Here is a 12,547-nt window from a genome sequence, read left to right as displayed (position 1 = left end):
CTGGTGAAGTCCAAATTGATGCCCTGGGTTGAAGTGTTCCAAGGTAGAAGATGAGGCGTTCTTCCTCTAGGTGTCTGGTGGTGAGGACGCGACGGTGAATGAGGCCCAGGACCTCCATGTCCTCGGCAGAGTGGGAGGGTGAGTTGAAATGTTGGGCCACAGGGCGGTGTGGTTGATTGTTGCAGGTGTCCCAGAGATGTTCCCTAAAGCCCTCTGCTAGGATGCGCCCAGTCTCCCCAGTGTAGAGGAGACCGCTTCGGGAGCAACGGATACAATAAATGATATTGGTGGAAGTGCAGGTAAAACTTTGATGGATATGTAAGGCTCCTTTAGGGCCTTGGCAGGAGGTGTGGGAGGAGGTTTTGCAATTCCTGCCATGGCAGAGGAAGGTGGCAGGATGGGAGGGTAGGTTGTAGGGGAGCGTGGACCTGACCAGGTAGTCACTGAGGGAACGGTCTTTGCGGAAGGTGGAAAGGGGTGGGGAGAGAAATATATCCCTGGTGGTGGGGTCCATTTGGAGGTGGCAGAAATGTCGGCGGATGATTTGGTTTATGCGAAGGTTGGTAGGGTGGAAGGTGAGCACCGGGGCGTTCGGTCCTTGTGAAGGTTGGAGGGGTGGGGTCTGTGGGCGGAGGTGCGGGATGTGGATGACATGCGTTGGAGGGCATCTTTAACTACGTGGGAAGGGAAATTGCAGTCTCTAAAGAAGGAGGCCATCTGGTGTGTTCTGTGGTGGAACTGGTCCTCCTGGGAGCAGATACGGCGGAGGCGGAGGAATTGGGAATACGGGATTGCATTTTTGCAAGAGGTAGGGTGGGAAGGAAGATGGACAGATAGGACAGGTCATGATGGTGGTGCCAAGTTGGAGGGTTGGATCTGGGATAAGGTGGGGTGAGGGGAAATGAGGAAACTGGTGAAATCCACATTGATACCATGGGTTAGAAGGTCCCTAGGTGGAAGATGAGGCGTTCTTCCTCCAGATGTCAGATGGTAATGGTTTGGCGATGGAGGAGGCCCAGGACCTGCATGTCCTTGGCGGAGCGGAAGGGGAAGTTGAAGTGTTCGGCCACAGGACAGTGTGGTTGATTGGCGTGGGTGTCCTGGAGATGTTCTCTGAAGCGCTCCACAAGTAGGTGTCGTGTCTCCCCAGTGTAGAGGAGACCGCGTCGGGAGGAACGGATACAGTAAATGACGTGTGGAAGTGCGGGTAAAACTCTGATGGACGTGGAAGGATCCTTTGGCACCTTGGATAGAGGTGAGGTCGGAGGTGTGGGCGCAATTTTGCAATTCCTGAGGTGGCAGTGGAAGGTGCCAGGTGGGGATGGTGGGTTGGTGAGAGGGGGCGGGGGGGGGAGCGTGGGAGGATGCATGAACCTGGCGAGGGAATCATGGAGGGAACGGTCTTTACGGAAGGCAGATAGGGATGGAGAGGGAAATATATCTCTGGTAGTGAGGTCCATTTGTAGGTGGTGGAAATGGCAGAGGATGATGCGATGTATCCAGAGGTGGTGGGGTGGAAGGTGAGGACCGGGGGGTTCTGTCCTTGTTGCTGTTGGAGGGATGGGTTTGAGGGTGGAGGTGCGGGAAGTGGATGAGATGCATTGGTGGGCATCATCAACCACGTGGGAGGGGAAATTGCGGTCTTGAAAGAAGGAGGCCATCTGGTATGTTCTGTGGTGGAACTGGTCCTCCTGGGAGCAGATGCGGCGGAGGCAGAGGAATTGGGAATAAGAGACAGCATTTTTACAGGGGGGGGAGTGTATTGTAGGTAGCTGTGTGTTTGTAGGAAATATCAGCATTGAACCGGTCAATATTGATGGAGATGGAGCGGTCCAGGAAGGGGAGGATGGTGTCAGAGATGGTCCAGGTGAATTTAAGGTCAGGGTGGAATGTGTTGGTGAAGTTGATGAACTGTTCAACCTCATTATGGGAGCACGAGGCAGCGCCAATGCAGTCAACAATGTAGCGGAGGAAAAGATGGAGAGTAGTGCTGGTGTAACTACAGAAGATGGACTGTTTCACATAGCCAACAAAGAGATAGTCGTAGCTGGGGCCCATGTGAGTGCCCATGGCTACCCCTTTCATCTGGAGGAAGTGGGAGGATTCAAAGAAGAAATTATTGAGAGTGAGGACCAGTTCAGCCAAATGAATTAGAATACCAATGGAAGGGTATCAGTGGGGACATTGGGAGAGGAGGAAATGGAGGGCTTGGAGGCCCTGGTCATGGCGGATGGAGGTGTAGAGGGACTGGATGTCCATGGTAAAGATGAGGCATTGGAGGCTAGGGAAACGAAAGTCATGGGGATGAGTTGCAGGGCGTGGATGGTGTCCCGAATGTATGTGAGGGGTTCCTGGACTGGGGGGGATCGGACAGTATTGAGGTAGGTGGAGATGAGTTCGGTGGGGCAGGAGCATGCTGAGATGATAGGTTGGCTGGGGTAGTCAGGCTTGTTGATCTTGGCTAGGAGGTAGAACCGGACGGTGCAGGGTTCCCAAACTATGAGGTTGGAGGCTGTGGGTGAGAGATCCCCGAGGTGACGAGGTTGTGTACAGTCTGGGAGATGATGGTTTGGTGATGGAGGGGTGGGGGGGAGCCCGATTCAAATTTGCTAATTTTCATACACTCCCTGAATGTTGAAAAAGCTGAAGCCTGAATTACTGAAGCTCAGTGTAACATTTCCATTCACTCTCCTCCCACTTAGCAATAGAACTCCAATTGGCTGCAGTTGAGTAACTTTTATGACCCAGTCTCGCTAGTGCAACAAAATTTATATTCAAACTGTGTTCTTTTGGAGATTCAAAACTGTCAGTGCTCTGCCTCAGCCACGAGGGAATGTTTCATTGCGCAGTAAATGCAGCACTGGATGCGGTCAAGCTAATTGAAGCCTGATGACTGCAGTAATATCTTTTCAACTCCTGCTAAGCCAAGATTGAACAAAAATTGTGAATCTGGCTGCACACCTGACACAAGTGATTACATCCTTTTATCAAATTCTGGTAGCTTTGCACCAAAGAAAATTTGCAAAATAAATGCATTCAAAATCAAACACCACCACCATGTGGAACCTGCTCCATTAAACTAAATGCTCCTTGGGGAAAATCTTTACAAACATAACAACAGGTGAAGGTCATTCAAATCCTTCTGCCAGTTCTGTCTTTCAAGGAGATCATGGCTGACTTGCATCTTCAACAAAATCTGAAAACGCTGAAAAAGCTCAGCAGGTACGGCCGTTTCTGTGGAGAAGGAGAGCCGAGGCAATGTTTCGAGTGCGGTGACCCAGCGGTCCATAGATGCTGCCAGACCTGCTGAGTTTCTCCAGCAATTTCTGTTCTTGTTTTGGATTTCCAGCATCCAGTTTTTTGCTTTATTTTAGTGTATCCTAACTTCATCCAACAACTATGTTTTGTACCCCTGTCTGGAAAACAAGATTTATCACTCTCATATCTGAAATTATATACTAAGATATTTGCATTTAACAACTGCCTGAGGAACAAAGTTCAAAACTTCTACCACTTTTTGAGTGAGGAAGTGTTTTCCAACATCTCTGCTGCAGTCCCTGATTTTGTTTTGGCCGAGACTCTGCAATAGAAAAATATTTAGAGCAAAGCAGGAGAAGGGAAGATTTGATAGCAGTGTTCAAAATCTTGGAGATTTTATGGAGTGCAGAAGGATCATTAATCAAAGGAAGAAGTTTCAAAGGCAATTGACCATGGAATCAGCAAAGACAAGCAAATTGATTTTACACAACAAGTTACCATGACCTGAAATGCACTGACTGAAAGCAAGTCGGAAACAGTTTCAATAATAACTTACAAATATATTTGGAAAAATATTTCAGAGGCAAGATTTACCAGGCTAGGGTTAAAAATAGGAGAGTGATATTGATTGTAATTCTCTTAAATAGGCAATATAATTGATCTAAGTGACTTATACTCTACAATATCATTCTATTGTAAGAATATGTAAGAATATGTGATTTGTAATTTGTACACAGCAAGCTCCCACAACAGCCATGTGACAATGATCAGACAGTATGCTTTTAAATGATGTTGATGGGCTGTTTTGTGGCACTGTGGTAAAGTTCCTACTCCTAGACTGAGAAGCCTGGGTTCAAGTCCCACCTGCTCCAGAGGTGTTGAATAATATCACTAATCAGAAAACATGGATTGAATATTTTTTAAAAATTCAATGATGTTGATCAAGGATTAAACATTGAACCATTTACAAAAATTAACTCTACTTTAACATTTGACATCCAACCGAGAGGGACCCTAGCTTAATATCTCATTAATAAGTCAGCATCTCCAATAATTCAGTACTGCATTCAGTGCAGGTGATTTTTGCCTTGTTCTAGTCCTGCAGTGGGAACGGAACTCAGTGTCTGGAATGGAAAGCAGGTGTGCGGCTGCCCACTAAGCCCTCGCTGCCACCCAATGAACATTCTACTGGAACAACATTTACCAAGTGACAGGTGCAGGAGTAATTATTACAGAAGGCAATTAGCAGCCCTTTAATCAGACAAAAAAACAAATCCATCAATAACATCTTCCCAAAAATACCTTCAAGAGCAGTGACAAGTGAAGAGGAAGAAACAGTGCTATTGGGCAGGAACCAGGATATTCCTCTTGGCTTCAGATTTCGTACAAGTCCTTCCTCGCACAAGTGTCATTTGTCAGTTTATCCCTCATTCTTCCAGTTGTATCTCTATTTCAGGCAGAGAGAGTGTTTGAATCAGCACAAACAGCAGAGTCTCAGTGAGGCTAAGTAATTAATTTACTTAATATTAATATGTGATTGATTCACCTTCAATTCATAAAAGAAGGAACAATGTGTCGGAGCTGCACGATATGTGTTGGGTATTGGTTTCACTTGGGGCACTGACAAAGGATGTCGTTACACAAATCCGCTTACTCTCTCACCATCACCATCACCATCACCTCCTGTTTAACTGTCCACGTCAACCTTTAGATCCCAAACTTCCAGCATTTGTTTCGTAACTCTGTTCACCTTTTTCTCTTTCGTAAGACATTCTGAAAATCATATCATCAAGTTTCTGGTCATAGGCCTTAATGTCACTGTCCTTCATATCAGTTCTTGTGCCGTGGTTACATTCCTCCGTATTGAGACTGAGGCAAGTTTGCTATATTTGAGGCAATGAAAGTTGTTGTTGTTATTTGTAATTATTTCCTTTTTGCTGGTTTATTACTGTGAGAATGGAACTTTGGAGAAGGCTGATGCTTTAATGTGATTTTATTGATTGTAAATTTACAATACCCTGGACAATCAGTATCTGTAGATCTATTGGGAGGACAGATTGGAATTTGTTTGTTTTGCTATGGTTAGCTGTCCAGTCTGCAGAACTGGAGGAGGTATATCAGTCTGCCAGCAATCAATGTCTTCAATAAATTGCTGACTGGGCTGTAACAGGAAACATCAAAACTCTGTGGGTTCCTGCTCTCACACACCACCTAGTGGCTAAGTACAAGCTGGGGGGGACAGGCAGTGGGTTCAAACTTGACCCGCATTCACCTTGTGATAAAATGCTGGACATCTAAAATAGAAATATTAAACATCATAAACCCACGGCAAACCTCTCCGCATCTACAAAAATAAAAGCAAAATACTGCTGATGTTGGAAATCTGATATAAATACAGAAAATGCTGGAGACACTCAGCAGGTCTGACTACTGTGGAGAGAGAAACAGTTAATGTTTCTTCAGCATTTATAAAAGACTGGTTATCCTTTCAACTTTAGATGTTTTGATAGGTGGGAAAATATCTACATCCAGAACACTAACCAGTGTTCTCTTTTCAGAGACTGATAGGCTTTTTCCCTTTCATTTGTTTCAACTGCATTTCTTGTCAACTTGAAAAACATATTAATTATTTTAATTGACTGGTAGAATTATATTCATTGACCCAACATAACCGCCAGCATAAAATAGCCCAGTGACTGCTGACCCACAAGGGGTGTGCACCACTAAATTAAATGTCATTCAAACTAAAATTGCATTTTCGATGTTAGTTTAAAACCTAATAATCAATATCAACAATGTGAAGTGCTTCCAACGGCACTCATCAATACTGGAAGGGATTAAGGGTCAGTGGGCTCTTTGTGATCTTCTAAAGTTACCCTGTGTGCAAGACTTCAGCAGGGAAATAGGAAATGGTGCATGGGGTTATTTTTAAAGGTAGTGCTGCGTTTTGCTAAGTGCCTCCGGCCATAGCTGCAGTTTTCTAAAACCTTCCCTGGGGACGAAGTGTTGAAAATACGATTTGCGCCCAACCAACTTAGATTGTAATATGACTTTAAATAGAACCTGGTTGTCAACATTACCCAGTGGTACCCAGTGGTCCCTGATGTCTTCAAGCTCAGAAACCATGGAAGGGTGAAACATTTCACCTATTAATTTGCATTGGTAAAGAAACATTCATGCTTACAATAACATTTTAGTGACTTAATCATTAATTTAGATCGCAAGGAAAACTTCATACACTTGTATTGGTAAATTAATGCCTGAGCTTACTAGTTAAAGGATATAATTCTGTCTGGATTGTTTCTGAATTAAAGGAGACACCAACTGCTATTGTGAAAATGGCCCTTTGGCACTTCAGAACAATTGAACAAGGAGCAGGACTGGAACACTGTCCCTCGAGCCTGCTCTGCCATTTAGTAGCACCCTGGCTGATCTGATTGTAACCTCAAATCCATATTCCTGCCTGGAATTAGAATCCTACAGGATGGAAACAGGCCATTTGACCAACAAGTCCACACTGACCCTCTGAAGAGTATTCCACCCAGACCCATTTCCCTCCCCTATAAATCTACATTTCCCCTAGACTAATGCACCTCGCCTACACATTCTGAACACAATGGGCAATTTAGCATAACTAATTCACCTAACCTGCACATTTTCAGATTGAAGGAGGAGCACCCAGAGGAAACCCACCCAGACACGGGGAGAATGTGCAAACTCCACATAGACAGTTGCCCGAGCATGGAATTGAACCAGGGTGTCTGGCGCTGTGAGGCAGCAGTGCTAACCACTGTGCCACCGTGCCGCCCACATGCTTGCCTTTTACTAATTTCCTTAACAGGAATCTACCTACCTCTGCCTTAAATATATTCAAAGACTCTGCTTCAACTCTCTCTTCTAAATACCTTCTGAGATGAAGTTTTTTGGCCTGATCTCCATTTGAAATGGACACTTTTAAACAGTGAAGCCAAGTTCTTGATTTCCCAGTGAGAGGAAACGTCCTCTCCACCCCATCAAAACTAACAAGTAGTTCATTCTCTTGATTTTTTTTTCTATGCTTTATGAAAGGGAGAAAGATATCTCTAGGTGATGACACCAAGGGCTTAAGGGGATTTAAAACAAATAATAAATCCACCGTGTTGTCCAGTCACTTCGGAAATGATTTCTGAGAGAGTTTATTATAGGAATACTTAATGTAGTTTATTTACAGTCAAGCATAATCTCCATGAAAGTGTTCGTGCAGGAAACTTTCTTTAATCTGAGATGTGGCAACAATTATAAAATAAATCATGCTGATGGAATGTCATATTCAGAAAACTGGAGTCTGCCAGGGATGAGGGGAGATTTGAGACAGTGGAACAATGTGCACCATGGGAGAACAGGTTAACTTTAAATTTAATCAAAGGTTCAAAAATAACTGTGGTCTTAAGTTGAGGCATTAATAACAATTGGCAGTTGATTTGAAACCTTCACAAAGAACACAGAGAGATGTGAGGAAAGTATTCTTTCCTGTCAGAATTAAAGGGGCACAGATCACTTTGCTGCTGGGATTGGGTAACAGTCAGAACACTTTCTTTTTAAAGAAAAACACTAATGAACATTTGATACAGAGAAAGCAAAACTTTTTGAGGATTGATCCAGGGCAATAGGATTCATTTTGATTTGCTTTACTGAAGACCTCGCACAATCACAATGGACTAAATGACCCTGTTCTGTGCTGTAAATGTTTCTCAATGCAAGAATTTCAGGGGACAGGATGGACACTAACCAATTTTATTTTATATACAGTATTTGATAATGCTAATTAAGATATCACTTTTATTTTTATATGCTACTAAAGAACTAAACTATTGCTGTTTAATGATTTGGAGGAGCCGGTGTTGGACTGGGGTGTATAAATTTAAAAATCACACAACACCAGGTGATAGTCCAACAGGTTTATTTGGAAGCACTAGCTTTTGGAGCACTGCTCCTCCATCAACCACCACCTGATGAAGGAACAGTTCTCTGAAAGCTAGTGCTTCCAAATGAACCTGTTGGACTGTAACCTGGTGTTGTGTGATTTTTAACACTGCTGTTGAAAGCATTTTTTTCATCAGCCAGCAATGCCCACATTCCATGACAGAATTTTGTTTAAAAGAAATCAAATAATTTTACACAGTTTCAGTTTTCAGTGCATTTTCACTGTCTTTTTAAAACAGTAATTTCACAGATAAGTAGGTGACATAGACATGGCATAGAGTATTTGCAGCATTTCTGTTCCCTTGTTTCCTGCCAAGGTGATGGCATCTATGGCAAAGCTCACAGCTTTTAGACAGCTGGTAATCTGGAGAATGTGGGACATTAAATTCTGGAGGATCAGAGTCCATCTGGTTTGCAGTACCATGAGGGATGTATCTCATTCTTGAAACTATTGTAGCCTCGGCCCTGGGCAACTAATTCCCAATGAAGGGCTTTTGCTTGAAACGTTGATTTTCCTGCTCCTCGGATGCTGCCTGACCTGCTATGCTTTTCTAGCACCACTCTAATCTTGGCTTTGGGCAGTCAGTTTTCTCATATTTTAATTCTCTCCATAATGATCATTCAATGATTACAACTAATTTCAACTATTTTAGACAGATTACACATTGGGTCAATCATTTTATTATTTTTTGCTACAACAATGATACACCAAGTCTTGACACAGTTTTACCAAATGCTTCTATTTTAAAAAAGTTGAAGCATTCTAAACATATTTTGACATCCACGGGTACGTTCTAGTCTTCCTTCTTTGTTTCCTATATTGTACCATGACTAATGTTATTTCTTCATCCTCTGGAAACAAGAAGAATCTGCAGCAAAGCACAAAACAGAGAAAAACTTTAATTCAGTAGAACCAACATCAGACGGAGAAAGCATATCAATCCTTAGATATGAAAACTGCTCTCTTATTGGCCACAAATCCTCCTTAGATTACTTAGTGTGGAAACAGGCCCTTCGGCCCAACAAGTCCACACTGACCTGCCGAAGCGCAACCCACCCTTACCCCTACATTTACCCCTTTCACCTAACACTACGGGCAATTTAGCATGGCCAATTCACCTGACCTGCACATCTTTGGACTGTGGGAGGAAACTGGAGCACCAGGAGGAAACCCACGCAGACAGAGGGAGAATGTCCTTGTTCTGAGCCTAATACTCAACGGGGACAGAATGCCTGATCAATTTTATTGCTTTTTTTAATCAGTCAAGCAACTATCTATTCATTCTCATTCCCAAGCAAAAAGACAGAATCCTCACATAATGTAATTCTTGCTGTGATCTTGTCGATAGAACCACGATGGTAAAGTCAAAATAAATGCGCATGAGAGTCCAGAGGGAATCCCATTCCTCTGGATCTTTCATTTGAATTAATCCCATTTGAGCTCTGTTTCTGCATTGAGTTCCACTTTTCAGAACAAATGAAATCCTGGACAAAATTCTGAGAGTCACATTTGAGCAGTGTATTACTTATGTTGTAAATTTGCTTAGAAATATCCATATCTATCTTAAGATAGTGTAATTTCTTGAGGTGCAATGAAGTGCAGTTTTTTTCAGATTTCATCCATTTGAGAAAAAAATTGAATGAGTTTTAAAGATATCTGAAAGCCAGTGAAGAGTGTTGCTGATTATTTTTACATTTCCAGCTGTCAAGTTGTCTGATTTATGGGGATCTGGCTGCGATGTGAATAATGGTGGAGAGGAGCATGAGTGCTTTATCACATTAACACCCCATCCCCTTTAAATGCATTTGATTTGTTTTCATAAATGCTAATATATGATTTCCTACTGCTTTTTGTTTATGTTATGCTACTTAAAAATAAATTGAATGCTAAGATTACGTCTCATGAAGTCATTTGCCAGAGGATGTGTTTAGTCATGTGACACTCTTGTATCCTGTTTTTGCATTAATAGGTAATTGTGTCATTTACTGCCCCTCCTGTAAGAATCAGGAGGCAGTTAACAAAATGCAGTCTTTCAAATTGTCAGATTGATTTAATGACACAATTGAAAGCACAGGTTTTAGAAAGATCCTGGAAAACATCACAACCCTGAACCTTGGAGTTGTTAAGCACATATTAAAGCAAACAGTCTGTAAAGGTTTGGTGATCCTTGGAATTCCGGATTTGTGAATTAACCAAGTTTAGGAACTGGCATTTTATCTGACCAACTCAGTCTGTGTACCAGAAAATGAATGTGGTTTGGGAAGAATGCTTCCTAATGTTACGGATATTTTTTTTTCATGGGACGTGGACTTTGCTGGCTAGGTCAGCATTTGTTGTCCATCTCTAATTGCCCAGAGAGCAGATAAGAGTCAATCACATTCTGTGGGTTTGGAGTTGCATATAGACCAGACCAGATAAGGAATTTATTCACCTAATGAAGCAACTGGCATTCCAGGCGTGGTTCCAATATAGTCCCAAAGTCTTGGCAATGCAGATCACACACAGCATCAATAAAGTAACTTAAGTATTCATTATGTGCCACAAATAGTTCAATCATAGGTCCCGGGAGAATGTGCTTGAGAGAATCCTGAAATTTACAGCTTTTTATTTGAGCCCCTGCATTCAATAGAGTAAGCCCTAGAGGATAGCAGAGGGTTGATGTGATTTTTAAAAAAGATTTGTTCACAAGGTGTGGACATCATTGGCTGAGGCCAGTATTTATTGCCCATCCCTAATTACCGAGAGGGCAGTTTAAATTTAACAGAATTGTTGTGGGACAGAGCGGGGAAGAACAACAGATTTCCTTTCCTAAAGGACATTAGTGAACCAGATGGGCTTTCCGATAATGGTCAACAGTTTCATGGTCATCATTAGACTCTTAATCCCAGATTTTTTTTGCATTGAATTGAAATTCCACTATCTGCCATGGTGGGATTTGAACCCAGTCCCTGAAACATTACCTAGGTCTCTAGGTTAATCATCTGGCGATAATACCTCCCAAAGTAGAGAATGGGCAATTATTGTGTGTCCAGTGAAATGCTTCATGGTGGATAACTCTGACAGATGAGTTCAAATTATGAGACAAGGGCACATCATGGAGGACTTTGGGGACGGCTGTCAATTTTTAGATTTAGATTACTTACAGTGTGGAAACAGACCCTTCGGCCCAACAAGTCCACACCGACCCGCCGAGGCGCAACCCACCCATACCCCTACATTTACCCCTTACCTAACACTACGGGCAATTTAGCATGGCCAATTCACCTGACCTGCACATCTTTGGACTGTGGGAGGAAACCGGAGCACCCGGAGGAAACCCACGCAGACATGGGGAGAATGTGCAAACTCCACACAGTCAGTCGCCTGAGTTGGGAATTGAACCCGGGTCTCTGGCGCTGTGAGGCAGCAGTGCTAACCACTGTGCCACCATGCCGCCCACCAATTTGTTGGTGGATGGTGGATGTGTAATCATTTGAAATATCTCCACTCTGCTGAGCCCACTCAAAACTTCCAGTGTAGATCGAGCAAACTGTTGGAGGATGTTAGCAGCAAGCCAGCTTTAGCAGAGTGACATTCTCATTATGACTGCCTCTAACTTTTCTCTCCTTCATCCAGTATATCTCTGAGGTAGTGCACAATTCCCTCTCACTTGTTACATAGAACATAACACATGACAGCGCAGTAGGCCCTTCGGCCCTTCATGTTGCGCCGAACTATGGAACCAATCTGAAGCCCATCCAACCGACACTATTTCACTTTCATCCATATGTCTATCCAATGACCATTTAAATGCCCTTAAGATTGGTGAGCTTACTCCTGTTGCAGGCAGTGCATTCCATGCCCCTACTAATCTCTGAGGAAAGAAACTAACTCTGACGTCTGTCCTATATCTATTACCCTCAATTTAAAGCTATATCCCCTTGTGCTAGCCATCACCATCCAAGGATAAAGGCTCTTACTGCCCACCCTATCTAATCCTCTGATTATCTTCTATGTCTCAATTAAGTCACCTCTCAACCTTCTTCTCTCTAACGAAAATGGCCTTAAGTCCCTCAGCCTTTCCTCATAAGACCTTCCCTCCATACCGGGCAACATCCTAGTAAATCTCCTCTGAAGCCTTTCCAAAGCTTCCACATCCTTCCTATAATGCGGTAACCAGAACTGTATGCAATACTCCAAAAGTAGCCGTACCAGAATTTTGTACAGCTGCAGCATGACCTCATGGCTACGAAACCCAATTCCTCTACCAAGAAAAGCTAACACACTGTACGCCTTCTTAACAACCCTATCAACCTGTGTGGAAACTTTCACGGATCTATGTACGTG

The 12,547-nt window shown here is 43.1% G+C and overlaps 1 protein-coding gene across 9 annotated transcripts in view; it reads left to right on the top strand.

The window, feature by feature from the left end:
• Positions 1 to 12,547, top strand: part of ano1a (anoctamin 1, calcium activated chloride channel a) — a 238,286-nt gene that overhangs the window by 23,292 nt on the left and 202,447 nt on the right. The window lies entirely within an intron of this gene.

Source organism: Chiloscyllium plagiosum, chromosome 16 (genome assembly GCF_004010195.1).
Source record: "Chiloscyllium plagiosum isolate BGI_BamShark_2017 chromosome 16, ASM401019v2, whole genome shotgun sequence".
Lineage (NCBI taxonomy): Eukaryota > Metazoa > Chordata > Chondrichthyes > Orectolobiformes > Hemiscylliidae > Chiloscyllium > Chiloscyllium plagiosum.
This window is presented reverse-complemented; position numbering and strand designations above follow the sequence as displayed.